Source organism: Vanellus vanellus (assembly GCF_965231255.1).
Source record: "Vanellus vanellus genome assembly, chromosome: 22".
Classification (NCBI taxonomy): Eukaryota; Metazoa; Chordata; class Aves; order Charadriiformes; family Charadriidae; genus Vanellus; species Vanellus vanellus.
In genome coordinates this window covers 7,570,783-7,586,582 of record NC_138927.1, presented here as the reverse complement: position 1 = coordinate 7,586,582, position 15,800 = coordinate 7,570,783, and the positions used below count along the sequence as shown (strand labels likewise).

The following is a 15,800-nucleotide window of genomic DNA, read 5'->3' as shown; positions in this document are numbered from 1 at the left end:
CTTTTATTACAAAAATCATGTTACATGTTTCCGTTCTTCCCTTTCACTATACTAAAAATGCCATATCAATTCAACTGAAGTATTGGAAGTTATTCCACACTAGAAAGTATGCAGGAAAAAAAATTAATGTTTCCTGCTTTGCTAGGAAAAAAAAAAAATCACACCTGAGATGAAAAATAAAAAAGCACTACCACTGAAGCAGCAAAGTTCATTCTTATGCATGACCATTTTTCAGGGAAAAAAAAAAATGTGTGAAAGGACCTTATATAAATATTTCCTTTTAATTTGCTAAATACATACATTGAAACAGCAACATTTCCTAGTCTGTTGGCCAAAACGATCAAAAGTTTAGCACAGTAAACCAAAACATGGAAGAGAAACAGAAAAAACAAATGGTAATAGGAACCACTAGGAGATATAGAAAGATTATCTCTATTGCCTCTCAGAATCAGAGAGCTGTTCCCAACTGAATCCTGAAGGGCTTTGATACAATAAGCTATGTTCTGTAAGAAGATTATAAACATATCCCATAAATTGTGCAATTTCAGGAAAGGTCCGTATGAAATGGGAACCCTGTAGTTCAAGAATGAACTACACTTCAATATATTATCATCTGTAAGTTACCTTTATTCACACTGAACTCTGTACTGCTTGATATATTTAATAGACTAATATCATTAAAACAGCTTTCACCACAGCTCTTCTCTGTTGCGGCTCTTCTAAAATAAATCATTTTCCAAGAAAAAGCATATGGTTAGACTGACTGAGCAGAGTAAAAGTGGCAGTAAGTTTCAGTAAGTCCTAAGAAGGCCCCAAAATAGATTTTTTTTTAAACTATCTCTTGCCTTGAGCTGCTTAAGAGTCTGTATCTTACTTTGATCCACAGCACTTACTAGCCAAACATTGGTTTGGTATGTGCGATGTGTGCCAAAAGCTCTCTTGTCTTTGCAGGTTTTTTTATCTTTGTCAATATTTTTGAAGTTGATTCATTCCTAACATGTGAGGTAACTCCTACAAGAATAGAAACCGAGTTGCTATGCTCTATCAGCACCCAGAAGGTTAAACAAACTAAATATTGGAGACATTTCAGCTCCCCTGTGTTAACACTGCAGTTGTAAACTTATTGCGATACACATTTAGTTGTTCTAAGAATTAATGACTGACACAGATAAAATGTGTTCAGCTGGTAAGCAAAAAAGCTGTTCCGGAAGAATCTATTCTTATAAAACAACCTATGGATTACTCTGCTTTTAAAGAAAGAGATGCCAGTAAATGAAGTAAAGGCAAACTGTGAAAGCAGCGGTGGATGCTCACTTACCTTACCATTTAAGATTTTTCCACTGAACACGATGCTGTACCCCCAAAGCACACGCATGCACACCGCCTCACATAGCTCACAGGGGGGTGCCACTTTTTTTTACTGGAAGGTAGAACATGTATGGTCCTGAGTAGGGACTGCAGTAGAAGCATTTACACAGTGCTATGGAGACTTGTCTTTAGCAAGCTGCTCCGCCAGCGGTTGCATTTCCTTCCTGCTTACAACTACACAACTGCCTTCCTATGACACTGGCTCCACCTCTACCTTGAATGAGACGCAGGTGATCCCTGCTGCCTCATAGGGGTCTCACCTCCCAGCAGAGACGAGCGTGACTGCACACATCTGGTGGAGATGCGCTCCTGGAAACATTGCCAGGAATTTTCAAAATTGTTCTTTTTTTGGGTTGTCTTTTCTGAAAACCCAGTTACAAGCTGTCCAGCAGATCTTCCCAAGTAGTATAGTCCCATATCCAAAAACATCACCACTGATCCTGACTGTGCTGAGTTTAAAAGTTCTAGTAAGGTATTACCCTTTTGGGAAATAGACACTTGACATCTTGTTTATCTGCTGTATAACTACACCATATAACATAACTCATAATTCAACACACACCAAGTCTGAAGAAACCATTTGCATTCCAAATCAGCTTGCTAAATTCACTCATATGTTTACTGCAAGCCAGATCTGAAGTCACTGAAGTTGGTCACTGAAAGAAATCTAACAGCTAGCTGTTTAGTCTGCTGCAAGTACGCTGCCAAAGCAAATTATTAAGCATTATAATTTTTTTTATTCTTATTGTAAGAAGCGTGGACATTTCATCAGAAAACATGAAAATCTGCGGATTGCCACATGCTGTGAGTACCACCAACTCAAAAGTGTAAAGTTCAGACTCGTTTGAAAATGAGCAACAGCCAACGCTTCATTGAACAGTAAGACAAACTAGCAAACATCTCTTACTGGAATAAACCATTTTGAATCCTTCTTCCACAGTTTATGGAAAGTAAAGGCAGAAGGTTTGCTTGAGGTGTGAAAATCTGACAACAATCAGCAACTCAAGTGAATGTGTTCTCTCACAAAAGAACATTGCCACATTACTTATATTCCCTTCTTGGCATCAAAGATTTCCCACCCCGATCCTAAAGGCATATACCTGGAACTCTTCAAACCTGTTTCTTGTGAAGGAAGGCAATACAAGCTGATCAATTCTGCATGTAGTTGCAGTAATATTTATACGAGCTACTTCATTCTGAAAAGTTCTTGCGCTGCTTTAAGATAACTTTTTTTTTTCCGCACTACAAACAGTGCAATTCAGAAAGGGAAGACTCTTACAAAGGCGGCTAACACAGTAGAGAATGAGTTCTAGTCAAGAACTACAAGACTTTTGTCTTTATAAAACTGTTGCGTATCTTTAACATCTACAAAGAAAAAGCAATAAAAACCTGGTTTCTAAGGTTCTTATGCAAATAGAACCCACACTGTGAATTGTAGGCAACTCAAGTCATCTACCACATGAAGACAAAGGCCAAAGTCAACCGTCTTTGATGTTTAAAAGTAACTTTTGTGGATGGCTTTCTGCAGAGATCCACTTCTACTTCTTAAAGAACTAGAACAAAAATTAACATAGATGTCTCTTGGGATATTTCTGTTGATGTGCAGTTTGACTAATTACTACCTTAGCAACAAAGCCCATGTAGAAATTTCCGATCCCGCCAGTACAATGAACTGTTCATCTACATTCTAAACTTAATCCATGTCATGACAGAGGTTACAAATGTTTTGTTTTAAAAGAATACCTTTAATCCAGACCGATTCTGTGACCCCATTCACACAAGCCCTACTGACAAATAAGGGGATGTTGAGATGGAGAACCGACAGCCTGGAAGCCCCTCACTCTCAAAATAAATGTTTCCTAAAATTTGTAGGCTATCTCAAGAAATAAAGTTTGGCTTCTCCATTTCTAAATCCACACAGCAATCTGTCATAGCACTCAAAGGGGTGAAAAGAATGCTCCTACAAAGCCACCGCAATGGACTTTGCCCAGAAGACAAACTTTTGTCATGACACAGTGACAGCAAAGTTAATCTTTTACCTGTTCTCCTGACAGAAGTCAAAAGAACAGCTCAACTCTGCTTCACAGCAGTGAGAAAAAGTCACTGTCAAGAGCCTCTTACTGCTGTGCACTTCCACGAGCTTCAGCTTCAGAATTTAATTATTCAGAATAGTTCAGGAGAACTTTTATGGCCATTAACTGCAACTAGTGCAACGCTTCAGCAAAAGAACAAATTGGGAGTTGCGGAGGTTGGAAATACGGGAGTTTAACAATTTAGATCAGTACAACATTTAATAATCTGGCCAATTAACGTATATAGAAGGAAGCACTCCTTCTGTCCCGAAATTCATCACGGTGTAAATAATAATAATTTTAAAAAGCGTAAAAAAAAAAAGAAAAAGGTACTACTTCTTCCAAGACAATGTCACAAAATTGTTATATTTTACCCTTGTATTTACCAGCTATTTGGAAAGACAAGCCAAAACATTCCAAGATGTAAGGCAGAGTTTTTTCTTGAAATCCTGTATAGTTCTTTTTGCAGAGCAACAGTAACAATGAAAAAAGAATTCAACTGCTACAGTTTAACTTGCAGTATGACCAGCATAGAGGGGATACAAGAAGGTATATTCCAAATCCCGAGGCAGGCACTTTTACCACTTTTGAAGATTTTCTTTTCTATTGTGTGCCTACCTGCTTGAGTAGGTTCACACCTTGCACCCTTCAACAGTCAGGTTTCACCGTCTCAAGCTTTGTCAATTATGAAATCAGGAAGCAAACCTGAAATGAGAAGAAAATGCATTGAAGCATCTTTGTACATACATTGTTGTAGCTACTGCCACCAATGATCAACAGGAGCCTTAAACTATCATCCAGTGCTGGACCCAAAACCTTCATCATGTCTTTAGTATTTCAACAGAGCACACACTTTGCAAAAGTTCATCACCCACTTCACCATGAATTTTCATGTACTTTTATGAAGAACATAGTTTCTAGAACAGTTATTCAGGCTTTCCAAATTTTAAGTCTACTTATTCCTTCCTTCCCCACCTCCCCTGCACCCCATCCCAGCTCCTCTTACATACATACTAATCGCTGTCATTACATCGGTACAGCCGTATTGAAGTAATTTGTCTCAGATCATTTGTATGGTCTTACTGGATTCAGGTCTAAGTATTTTCCCATATTGTTAAAGAGAATCCACAAGCCAAAAGAAACAATTGTTTTCCTGACAAATTCATCCATCAGCATATCGCCGTCTTCAAAGGGTGCCACCAGTCCATTGTGAGCTGTTTTGACAGGTCTACAATTACATTTCAGTATCCTTCCATGCACTGCTGGAGGGGTGCAAGTTTTAAAAAAGAAAACAACAGTAAACACAACCTCATAAATGACTCCATGTTATTAAACCCCTGATCTAACAGCAGGAATGTCACTTACTCTGTTCAACCATAAAATAAACTTGTTTAAAGCTATTAATTTCTTCTGTTTACTTCATTGAAAAAAGGTTTCAAGTCTACTTGAAGATTGCACTTTCTCTGAAATGGCAATTAAGTCCTATTCTCACCCAAAAGGGAAGGCTGCATTGCAAGGTTGTTTTCTAAATTATGCTTACCAATCTTTGAAAAAAGCCAAATAAAGAACACTACACCACAGACCCTTTTTTATTTATTTTTACTGTTGTCATGTCCGTCTAAACATCCATGAAAGAGAGAAATCTTGCCTTTTACCTTACAAAGACCTCTGACATTCAGCCTCTCACAGCAGCTACCAGAAAAAAAAAAAATTAATTGCCATACCTATTTTTTCTTGCTTTATGATAAAACACTTGGGTTTTGTTTGGTTTTTCACCTACTCCCCAAACATCAACATTACCACAAATTTTTGGTACAATCCACTGTACGCAGGTGTCATCCAGATACCAAGCTGGCTGAATTATCTTTTGTAGAATACTGTTTTCATATTTAGAGCACTACTACAAAAAAATCAACCAAGACAACAGACAATAAACAAAAACAGCTAACCTTTCTTCCAGATATGGAAAGGAAAGTAGGAAACGTGCTCAACATTCTCTGCTGAAGCAGAAATCATAGTCCAGGAGTTTCATATTCCAGACCACTGTAAAGAACATTTCTATATGCCAAGACATAGGTCAAATGAAGAACATTTCTAGTTTTCACAATGCCTTTTTCCAGGAATTTGTTCCCTATTTCCAACTGGCATATATGACTTTAATGACTGTCTCTTTCCATCCTCCACTCCTTTTTTTTTTTTTTTTTTGCAGTATTTCAAGCAGTACTCATCATTATTTCAGACCTTTCACAGATGTTAAAGCAGAACAAAACCACCATGGCTCTGTCCAGAAAAGTCATCTAACAAGATGTTACAGCTGAAATCACTCCATCTCAAGCACGTCATCAAGGATGATGTGGTGCTACCACGTAGCACCACAATTTGCCAGCTCAGACAGAAAAACACAGCAGATACATCCCGACCAAAAGCAGCAATTTGTCTTCATATCTATAATACACTGAGTATAAACACAGAGTACATTTGGAAACAAGAAATGGCTTGCGTACATACCTTAAAAGTGTGCACAGTGCTGCAAAACTCATTACATTAGTTTCAGTTTATTACATTGTGTTTATAAAACATTAACTTGCAAATATTAAATATTTTTGTAAAAGCATTTCTAGAAAGCTCTATATAATTGTGGCAGGAAAACAAAAACTTACTTGTTCCTTTCTGGCCAGCATTTAATACAGCTACAGTTTATTTTGCTCTAAGACCCAAAGCAAACGAGATAGCACCTCATTAAAGAAAACACTCCTGCCTGGGTGTCCTGTCATCTATTTTGTGTTCACTAGCACAAACTTTCTGTTTGGGAAGAAACAGCTGAACTGCTGCTTTATTTGCTCACAACAGCCTTCATTATCAGAGAACAAAAAAATTAATTCTCCTTCAGCCAACTCTACAATTCATAATCCTGAGCTCCAAAACCCAAACAAGATTAGTTAATTCTTAAAAAAATCCTACAAAATCCTTCTGTAGTGTACTTTGTATAACAAGGCACGAGCAATCACTACAGAAATAAACTTATAAAAACGTCACAGAACTACACAGAAAAAAATCAGTTTCATTTCCCACAAAACAAGCTTTTTTAACATTTGGATAAGACACCTGAAAGGCTTACATCAATTTAAACTGTGGCAGCCTTTGTCCTAGCCAAGAAACATTTCTTTACAAATTTAAAACCCCAGAAGATAAAATATTTATTGCTGATTGACCCTATATCCCAACTAGTACTCTACAAAGATATCAAAGATATTAGAAAATGCTGACACTAACAGAAGTGTCAGCATTGTGCTTTTTTATTTATAAGTGTTGAAAATAAGAAAGTAGCTACTTATAAACTTAAACTATATTAATCACCTAAACCTGGGCCTAACAGAGGCAGAAAAATCTGATCAAGCGATTAAAAATCCAGTCCTATGAATGATCTTGTCATTCACAACCCTGTAAAAATCACCACTTCCGTGCATTTTAATCCGTCTGACTCCCAGAGAAGCAGAGGAGGTAAGCGGCACCTGGAGATGCATCGGAAGACTCAGGTAAGAATACCACTGTTAAGAACTGCCAAGTATTAGTTAAGATACAATAACAAACTATAGGAAATAAAAAGCATCAAATAAAACACAACAGTAACCAACAATTGTCAGCATCTTTCAAAATTAATTTCAGTATGACCTTGTTTCAATCTAACTATCCACCTACTGAATAAGAGTTGCACCGTGTCCAGTATTGCTACTTGAATGTCGCCTAACACAGATAGGAACAAATCGGTTAAATAAGCAAACATGAGCTACAGGGCTAATGTTAAAACACATGTAGAACTGTAAGAACTGTAAAGTGTCCTTAGTACTTCCTCTTGCACTCGGGCTCAGGACACTTAGTAAAAGCAGCCTGACACCAGTGTCAAATCAGAGCAATCTTTGTTTCTAGACATGTACCTGGCAAAGAATAGAAGAGCTATTCCTTTTCTTTTCTGCAGCAAGTGCCCCAAAAGGATATTTTTCATGCCGTGTGTTAATTCCCTGGGAAGATCTGCAGTCCAAGCAGCACTCTGCACTTGCACCTGTTGAGGCTGCCGCGGGGATTGCGGCACACTGGCAGCTCGCACAGAGGGACACAGCCAGAGAACACCCCGAAACTCGCCTCCCTTCAACCCAGCCATGGTTAGCACGAACACACATGGCACCTGCTCTTCCCTTGCACCTCCAGACCTATATTTTATCAAAGAGTAAATCAAAATAACAACCATAGCAGTTTGACTATCACAAATTAAAACTTTTTCTTACATTAAAAGTTGAAAATAATAGTCCTAAAGCAGTTAAGTTTGACAACCATCAATACACTGACACAAACTAAAGCTCCTGTTCTAAAAGAGCAGTCCAGACACATGGCAGATTAACCTTGCTATGCACAACAGCTGTGTACTTCTCGGCAAGTTGCACGAGACTTTGCTGTGAACTTACCTAAAGTGCAAAACAAGTTGCAGCTATCTAGATGTCAGAGCACAATGGCAGTACCAGCAGTAACGTACAGAGTACAGAAAGCATAGACTGGCATTGCTAGTTCAGAAATCAAAGTCTAATAATCTCACTTTCTACTTGATTCTTCCTTTTCAAGCTAAGGTTTAGTCTTGCACCAAAAATGAAACATGCTCTTAATATCCAAAGAACACTTAAGGGGAATAAAAAAGAGCTACCTGCATAGCTCCCACTGCCAGCCTGGTGGACTGCAAATTAAAATGCTATTTCTAATCATCCAGTTCAAATTTCATTAGGGTAACAAAAAGGAGAACAATTCCTCTTTCTACATCAAGTATCCAGTATATGTTTTCAGGACATTAATGACACAAGTTAAACTAAAGCCTATAACTACACCTACCAACCTCCTCAACAAAACTTCTCCTGAACAATGCTAAAACCAAAAACAACAACAACAACAACAAAAAAACCCAAACCAAAATAGTGCATTCTACTTTAATACAAGACACACTTTGGGGGAGAAAAAAAAAAAGTTCAGATTATTCTGCCATGGCAAGAGAAGCATTAGTTTGTCAATAGCAGCTCCAATTTCTCTCTAGCCTATACACTTTCAAAATTAAGCTTTTCCTTCAAGCACATTTGGGTTTTTACACAATTAAACTAATCCATAAAGAAGTTTAATATTGAGCTCCAGCCCTGGTTTCAGATAATTAGAAGCAGGTTCTATAGAATGGCTGGAAGACTACAGGTTCTTCCAAAAAGGACTGATTCTGCAGATTGCAGTGCTGAACATAAACGCCAGTTGGTCACTTTAATTCTGGCACTTGGCTAAAAGCTATTTTATATATCTTTGAGCTTAAAAAGTCTTATGTTGTTATTCAGACAGTTTAGTGACAGGGAGCTCAAAGAAAAAAAAAAATCCAAGAAAAAACTGATTAGAAATCTGGATGTTTTCATTACAAAAGTCAGGCAGCTGAATTTTCTGTTAAACATGGAACAAAAACATCCTTAATTAAAAAAAAAAAAAAAAGAGAAAAAAAAAAAAGGGGGGAAACCTATTTCATCAGCATTTTGCTTCCAAACCTACACGACCTGGGAACAGACAAGCAGAAAAATCAGATCTTTCTCAAAACAAGCGTCTTCCTCACTGTGCAGCCCTACTATTTTGAGTCATTTTCGGATGTGAACTGAACCCTTGTCAAAACCATTGGGGGGTCTGTGAATCCTTGTGCCTGTAGTTTCAGAATGCCCAAGAGAAGCAAGAAATGGTCCAATTTACTTTACATAAGAAAACTATTCACAAATCAGTTAACCAAAAGAATTCAAACTTGCACACAATTGACGTTATTGTGCTACTCCCCCTGCAGCAATGGAAGAATAAACTGTGACCTCCAGTGAAGTTTTCAACCCTCTCCGGTCACCACAGTCTGGAAACCCGCAGACTCTGCACACCAGTATTTCCTTCGTTAGAAGTGTCCAAAGTGCATTTACAAAAACATGGAAGATATGCTTCCAAAGAAACAGCAAGTAATGTAAAAAACAATTGAATCTGGGACTCTTCGGAATATCTTCTGAAATACACAGTACGGTTACAGTCAAAACTTAATCTGTCCTAAAGGATTACTACTCTTCACGCATTTAACCTATGAAAATACAAGCTCCAGTAACTTTCATTTATAAGCTGCAAAAAGTAAAACCACTCAGATATTTATTCTCAAGCCAGCACTTGATTTATCTCTACCTTAACTTGAATCTCGTTAGCTCAGGGGAAAACAAGGAAAAGGATTTCCATGACTTAGTATAACATTAAGAGTTCTTTAAAAAAAAAAAAAAAAAATCAGGTAGTTATATTGTAAGCACAAGCCATCAGAACAGGCTATCCCTATGCTCTGCTAGGCTACAAAACAGGTAAATGCTTGTCCACAGAAACCTTGTATGTATGGAATAAGCTTATTTGAACAGATAGTTTTCAGTACTGTGTTTACATACCTTGTATAAGTCTCCCATCAATTATGTTTCCGAATACTGCTTTATTAGAAGTGACTGAGCTCTCACCTAAGTAAAAAAGGGAAAATGAAATTTAACAATCAAGATACTGGCAAATCCTCACATTCTATAAGCACAGGAAAGGATTCTGATTTTAGCCATTCATCCCAGTACCATTTCCCAGTAAAAAAAGGCTGCCAAAATTACTTAATCTAATCAGACCGTGCATACGCAGTTCCTTAACTGAGGAAACCAATCTCATCCACAGCCCTATAGAAGCAATTAAGTAATAATTTACACAGATACACAGAGCCTGAAATAATCAGGTACGCAACCCCCACAAGATATCATGTGTACAGCCCTCTGTGAAGGCACAAGATAACATCATTAATACTGAGACTAATTCCCTTGAGAACAGAATTTCAGCTTAACACCCCTGACGCCCCCCACGCCATCATCTTTTGTGCTCACAGAGCAGACAAATCTATGAGGTTACTTGCCAAGCTTTGCTTTCTTCCTTTCACTCAAAGGTAAAAGTGAAATGCAGGCAGCAGTGGGGAGGACATGCACTGGCTAGCTGCGCAAGCTACAGCACCCCTCACATTACAGCAGGGGCTTTTTTGGGTTTTGTACAGCTACCTTACACTGTAAATCACGACAGGCTATAAATGGCTGGATGACAAATTTGGAGCTGAAATTATGGGCAGTCCATTTGCTCTTGTATCAAAGGAGTAGTAGCCATGAGCAGGGCTTTGCAAAGAGGCCTTGCGCATACAAGCGCAACAGGGGAGAAACGTACAGGGTATTTTCGTAAGTGATAGGAAGAAAGGGCACTGACAGAAAACTCTTCCTTGGGTAGGAAACCACACCCCCCGCCAGGACCGGCGCTCCAGTGTTCCCACAGCAAGGCTGGGTGTCATCTCCGTGTGCCTTTTTTTTTTTTTTAATGGACGCAACAGCTTCCGGTTACCATGGAGTGAAACAGCGCAAACACAATTCTCAGCTGGCGTGAAATATAATCCCGAGATTTTACTATTCATAGCTCTGACATGATAAAGCTAAATTAAGCAGGAACTCTTAACTTTCTCAAACCTAACAGCAGTGACAACCTCCATCATTTAGCCTCTGCTAATGCTCTGTTTCACTGTGAAGAGGGGAATATTTTACTTTATGGCAAGAGACTCCAGACCTACAAACCCAGCCTGGCATGCAGAAACAAAATGGCACCTACTTGTTCCCAGGCATTGCTTTGGCATGACTCCAGCAGGAACAGAGGAGACAAGATGAGCTCTTGTGCTAAATCTAACACCTTCTCCTCATCATGGCACCCATTACAGAAACCCACAAAGCCATTTTAAGCCACACTCCCAGGCTTGCCCAGCAGTGAGGGTTTGCTGAACAGCCTACCCATACCGGAGCAGGGGTCAGTTCAAAGCACAAAGACGAGATGTGCTAAGCACAAGGTAAACCAGCACAACCTCAGCACCCACCCGTAGCTGTTTACACAGCCTTGCAGGATTACCTTGCACAAGCTCCCATGGGAGCCAGAGCAGCTTTTGCAATGAACACTATTCCTCTCTCTTTCAATGCCCGTTGCCTAAACTATATGGCTAAACATACAGCAGGAATCCTGCCACACAGAGGAACTCTCTGTACCATCGTAATTCAGAGGAAACCATACAACCCCAAATCCACGTTATTCTACTGGCACACACAGCCATTAAACACAGCTCAGTGTATTGTAAACTTTTCCAGTTATGGAAAAAAGTTGAAGGGCTATGTAGCTGCTTAAACAATTAACAAGTTCCAACATGGCAAACTGTCATTTTGCAAAGACAAAGCGAAGTGAACTAAACTAAAAATTAAATAATCAAGTTTCTGGCAAAACTGCACTATTCTTTTAGGGAGCTAGTGATACAGCTACAAAGGGAACACCACAGTTTTACAATGAAAAGCATCCTCAGGCTTAACCTGTCCAGTTCAGTACTTCCAAGGCCTCTCAAAGCAAGACTTCCTTTACAGTAGAGAAAGTGGAAGCAGGTAAAAAAAATAATTAAATCTGCTGACTTGCGTGGATTGCCACCTGCTTTATATCCTGGTATTTTACATACCTAATGGTTTTGTTTTCTAATAGCACCAACCATGTTAGAAGGTGCTCACCAGCTTTTCTGCAGCATGCTAATCTCCAACACCTCACCTGTGAACCCACAAGGCACAGGCCTAGCTTGACCCAAATGACTATTTTCTTAAATAGCTTACAAAGCTTCCTGGCTTAAATAAGATGGAGAAACCAGCAGACAGCTAAATTATATTCTCATAGCAGAATGCCCATTTAATTTACAATACACATGACAAAACTTTACTTTCGTCAAAGCAGAATTAGGAGTTAGGAAATTAAGGTCAGGGGCACACAGCTGCTCTGAAATCCCAGCATACAGGGAAGCCCTTTCCAGACAGCACTTACTGAAGCACTGAGAGCAGAACCATGTTTTCCAGAGATACAGAGCTCACAGAGAGACATGGAATTAACAAGGAAGGAAAAAAGCAGGAAGACACCAGAGCACGACTCAGCAGAGACAGAGGCACGACTTCTGCAGACAAAGGACTACACACAGAACACGGGCACGGATTCATCCAACACACACCTGCCACACACAATCTGTATGGACACACTGCAGGGCAACGAGATCTGCCGCTCCTCTACTGCATTTACAGTGAGCACCTCAAAATGATACCAGGTGGACTGTGTTATGTGTTATAGATGCCTCCTTACTGTGGGCAGGTTGTTTCTTTACAGTAAACTGGCAGGTAGAAGACTTCACCTTTTGATCCCTGGGTAAAAATGATATAAGAATGCAGGCATTCGAGTTAGCAGGCAGCAAGGCCTCCCGCACCCTTGCTGGCAACAGCACGCTGCCCCGTGCGTTCCTCCTTCCCACAGACAGGAGCCCCAGCTGCAGGGGAAGGGTGCAATGCTGCAGTGATCCATTCAGTCTCTAAAATTCTGGAGACTCCCTGTGCTGAGACCCCATCGTTTACAGATCACACACTCTCATGTGTAATGAGCACCAGTTTTGAAAAGACATCTCAGGACACTAAGGGCTATCTGCTGGAGCTCTGCCTCCGGAGCAGCATTTTTAACCAGCAATGTCAGCTTCTTAAGCATTTCAGAGATAACTCTTAAAACCACGTTCTCATATGTGCCCCTCTCTGTTCCTGCTAAAACAGGAACAACTAATTCACAGTAAGAAGGATGAGAAACAAAAATACATAGCAGGATCCAAAGAAAATTTAGACATAATCACAAGGCCCTAGAGTCTACAGAGGATCCTATGTCACAAGAATGTGCATTTTAGACAGCTCACTACAATAACTGCCTTATTTTACCCTCTTACCTGCTGTTAGATTGTATAACTAATAATGCAGTTCACAGTCAGCCATTTCCTCACTCTGTGCTGCGCACCTCTATGTGCCAGAGGAAGTATACAGACAAACTACTAAACGCTTCAGGAGAAGGCACTGTTGTGTCTAAATACTCATTATTTTTTTTTGTCTCTACAATATAGCCCCTTAAAGGCAATCTGAGAGGCTAAGCTTCAAAACATATCTTTTTAAAGGAATGGAAATCAGGTTACGAAATACAAACACAAAGAACAGCTCTCCTCTTCAGCCACAGCACTTGAGGGCAGCATCCACACAAAAGGCACATTAAAACACCTAAAACATCCCATCAGCCTTACCATAAACATTGACATAACTACTTGCCTTCGCTACTAGCGGGAAAGAATACTGCAAGAGACCTTTGCAGAGAGTAACTGGATGATTTAATTGTCTGTACCCTTAGGAAAGAGCATCCTGAAAATGTACATTGGCTGATGTGACCCTCCAGCCTCTTACACGGGTGCTCTGTGCTGACACTGCCGCAGCAGCAGCAGATAAAGGCTCTTCTCATTCCATCCATCAACTATAAGAAAACCTGTAACTTTTTACACACTGTTTATTTCAATGAACAAATCTGTTCTTATGCCACAACATCCAACACATCACTGTATACGTAAAAAAAAACGACTACCCCACCTCTGACAAGTCCTGAGGAACTACTGTTGCATACACACTACCACCCACTCCATGTCTACAGAGTCCCCGCACACACTAAACAGAAGTGAACCTGCGCCTTCCAAGGCTGCTACAGAGTATTGCTTATCCCAAACTTATCGCGTCACCTTCTGGCACATAAAGGCACTCAGAAAGCCATTCAGGAGGCAATTACAGTGACAATTACCTTGTGGAGACTTTGAAATGTATTTACAGAAACCTCAAACACATTAGTCTCCCCAAAACAAGAGTTAGGGAAACAAGCCCTCGTCAGCCTGGTGACAATGAAGATTCAGGGCTCACTGCATCACCTGAGGTTCTACTAAACTTCACTTTTAAACAAGAAGATGCAGAAAGAGAAAACCGAGTGAACAAATCCATCCTGCTGCACCGAGAAGCACACGGTGCTGAGTGCCGGTGCGTGAACCCTGTGAGAGCTACACACCACCGCGGATCCAATCCCAGCTCACCGGGTCACAGCTGCAGCCCGGACAAGCTGCTACCTCTGAGAGCTGCCGCTCCCCGCAGCCCCGCGGGCCCAGCGGCCCCGGCCGCCTCCCCCGGGAATGCAGGCAGCGCCTCCCGTGCCGCAGCGAGCATACGGGGGACCCGGACACAGCCCGTGACCCCGGCGAAGGGAGGAAACCTTCGGGGACAGGCCGAAACAGGGGAAGGAATCGCCTGGGATGGGCTGGGCCGGGACAGGGGGATGAATCGACGGGGACGGGGACGAGCCCGGACCGGAACGGGACCAGGGCAGCCTCCGGGGACGGGCCTGGGCCGGCCCCAACAGGCCGCAGGGACGCGAGGCGGAGGCGGGAGGCCCGACCCAGCCCAGACACGAGGCTCCGCTCGGACCGGGCCCCGGGAGCGCCCGCGCATCGCATCCGAGCCCCGCCCGAGGGGGCCGCGCCGGCACGTGGCGGCCGGCGGGGGAGGGGGCAGGGGGGCAGCGCGGCGCTAAGGCCCGGGGACGGGCGAGGGGGGACAAAGCCCGGGCGGGGAGGGCGGCGCGGCCGCGGAGGGCCCTCGGTACTGGGCGGGAGAAGGAAAGGGAAGGGAAGGGGAAGAGAAGAGACGAGCCCGGTGGCGGAGGACAGGGCCGGGCCTACCTGCACTCACCGGACACCGCTCCGCCTGCGGCCTCCTCAGCAGCCAGGCGCCTCCACCTCCTCCTCACGCACTTCCGCTTGGCGCCCGCCCGCTGCCCGCCCGCGGGGGCTGCCGGGAGCCGCAGTCCGGCTCCCTACAGCGCTCATTGGCTGGCAACGCCCGACAGACTACAACTCCCGGCGGGCCCCGCGCGGAGTTTTACATCATTTCCGCCTCCTCCCTGCCCGCCCCTGGCGCCACGAAGAGGGCGAGGCTTCCGACGGGGAGGGGCGGGGCGTCGGGTAGCCCCGGCTGGGAAATGGCGGCGGCGGGGGAGGTGATGGGGGTGGTGTAGGTTGCCCTCTCTCGCCGGCGTGGGCCGAGCCTCCTCCCGCACCGCCCGGCTCCCCGGTGCCTCTGGAGCGAGGGCGCAGAGCAGCTGGTCGCTCGCTCCCCCGGCGGCAGCCTGGGGCCGTGTGTGGGCGGCCGCCCCTTCCCGCCCGGGCCCAGGCGGCACAGGCCGCGGCCCTCAGGAAACGTAGGCCCCGGGCTGCCTGGTTTTCCCCTCCTCCCGAGGGCTCAGCTGCCGGCCCACGGCTCGGAGGCTGGGCCGGGAAGAGTGTAGCTCTTCGGCAGGGGCCTGCCGCCATGTGAGGGCAGCCAGGGTGAGCCCGCCGCCTCCCCGAGAGGGAGCCGACAGAGCAGACGGTGC

At 42.7% G+C, this 15,800-nt stretch overlaps 1 protein-coding gene across 3 annotated transcripts in view; it reads right to left on the bottom strand.

Moving 5' to 3' along the window:
• The window catches only part of THRAP3 (thyroid hormone receptor associated protein 3), a 33,181-nt gene extending 18,034 nt beyond the window's left edge, over positions 1-15,147 (bottom strand). For 2 of the 3 annotated variants that reach the window (XM_082493988.1, XM_082493990.1), the window contains exons 1-3: positions 15,109-15,147; positions 9,905-9,970; positions 4,059-4,145 (exon numbers count right to left, since the gene is read on the bottom strand). The gene's annotated coding sequence lies outside the window, so the exon portion shown is untranslated. The remainder of the gene's footprint in view (positions 1-4,058; positions 4,146-9,904; positions 9,971-15,108) is intronic. The other variant, XM_082493989.1, reaches the window with a different exon arrangement.
• Between the last annotated feature and the right edge of the window lie 653 nt (positions 15,148-15,800).